At 38.8% G+C, this 1,938-nt stretch overlaps 1 pseudogene; it reads left to right on the forward strand.

Annotated features, from left to right (window-relative positions):
* The first annotated feature begins 791 nt into the window (after positions 1-791).
* On the forward strand, positions 792-1,516 carry LOC105292941 (annotated as a pseudogene).
* Positions 1,517-1,938: the final 422 nt, after the last annotated feature.

The following is a 1,938-nucleotide window of genomic DNA, read 5'->3' on the forward strand; positions in this document are numbered from 1 at the left end:
GGAACCATGACACCATCTCCATCAGCATATCAAAGGGTGCTCAACACCAAATTATAAGAGACAAGGCGAACCTCAAAGCACACCTAGAAAACTGACTCAGAGCGGCTCCTCAACTTGTTCAAAAACCCCTTTCTTACAGAATTTCAACACTGAGAGCTCAAAATGTCCTAAAGTTTTTTTTTAAAACAGATATATAGATACAAAGATATATAGATATCTAGATATAGACATAGATATCTATATATATATAAATAGAACTATATATCTATATCTATCTATCTATCTATCTATCTATCTATCTATCTATCTACCTACCTATCTAAGAGACTCCAGATTTTCCAGCCTTACTGGATAACATTCATATTCTATAACTCTATTCTCTATTTTGTATGACCACAAGAAGGTCTATCTTCTTTTCAGGTATTCTGAACACCTCCAGCAAGTGTTTACATATTCTTCAATCCATCTTGGTTTCCAGTGTCACCTTACAGTCAGCAGGCCTGCTCCAGAACTCTCTCCCAATTACCTCTAGCTATCCCGTAACAGCTTTTCCAGCTGGCTGTCACTCTAATAACTACCTTACATGAAATGTGAAGCATTCTATTTCCCAAGAGCAGTTTACATAAGGCTGCAATTTTAACAAACTTTATGAAGTCTTGAGGATTACATAAGAAAATTATAGTGCAGAAAAAGAAAACGTAAAAGTGGGTATCAGAGAAACCAGTTCGCACTGGAGCTCTGTCAAGGAAGCAGCTCTGTGGGGCTCTGAGGAGTAGACACCGTCTGTCACCATGAGTAAAGGAGACCCCAGCAAGCTGAGGGCAAGATGTCTTCGTATGCCTTCTCTGTGCAAACCTACCAGGAAGAGCATGAGAAGAAACACCCAGACTCTTCCATCAATTTTGCCAAATTCTCCAATACATGTTTGGAGTGATAGAAGATCATGTCTACAAAGGAAAAGTTCAAGTTCGAAGATATGGCAAAAAGTGACAAAGCTCGTTATTACAGGGAGATAAAAAATTATGCTCCTCCCAAAGGTGATAAGAAAGGAAAGAAAAAAGATCCCAATGTTTCTAAAAGGGCTCTATCTGCCTTCTTCCTATTTTGCTCTGAACATTGCCCAAAGATCAAAAGCGAGCACCTTGCTTATCCACTGGGGATACTGCAAAAAACTGGGTAAACCGTCAGCCAAAGATAAGCAGTCATATGAACAGAAAGCAGCTAAGCTAAAGGGGAAATATGAGAAGGATATTGCCGCTTACTGTGCAAAGGGCAAAAGTGAACAGGCTCCAAGAAGAAGAATGAACCAGATGATGAGGAGGAAGAAGAAGAAGATGAGGAGGAGGAGAAAGATGGAGATGAAGAATAAATGATTATCCTGTAATGTGTGTGAAGTGTGAACGTGGGCTCAGGCAATTGTTTTGCTAAGAATGCGAATTCAAGTGCAGCTCAATATTAGCCTCAGTATAAAAACTATACAGGTTTTTGTATAGCTGATAAGATTCTTTGTAGAGAAAATACTGGTTATAGCTTTTTAAGGGGCTACTACATACAGTTAGATTTTAAGGCTTCTGATGTTAAATATTTCTAAATAATGATTTCTTTCACTTCTTGACTTGTGTATGGTAGCACAGCAAACTCACAGGAATTAGTATCAATAGTAAATCTTGTGTTTGTTTTTTTTTAGAATTTTGTATTTTTAAATGTTGTAATAAAATTATGTATATTTTTTAAAAAGTGGATATCAGATATCATTGCCCCTAAAGTTCCCCCATATGTCTCTTTCCAGGAGCCTGGAACTCCTGCCTGGCAGCCTCTCTTCCTTAGCTTTCAGCATCGCCCCACTCTCCTGGATGGGAGTCTCCCCTAGTAGTCCTGGGGCCCTAACTTATTTCTGACCATCGACAGAGGAAACGAGATGTTGCAACAATCTGGACA

Source organism: Pteropus vampyrus, unplaced genomic scaffold, assembly GCF_000151845.1.
Source record: "Pteropus vampyrus isolate Shadow unplaced genomic scaffold, Pvam_2.0 Scaffold66, whole genome shotgun sequence".
NCBI classification, from domain to species: domain Eukaryota; kingdom Metazoa; phylum Chordata; class Mammalia; order Chiroptera; family Pteropodidae; genus Pteropus; species Pteropus vampyrus.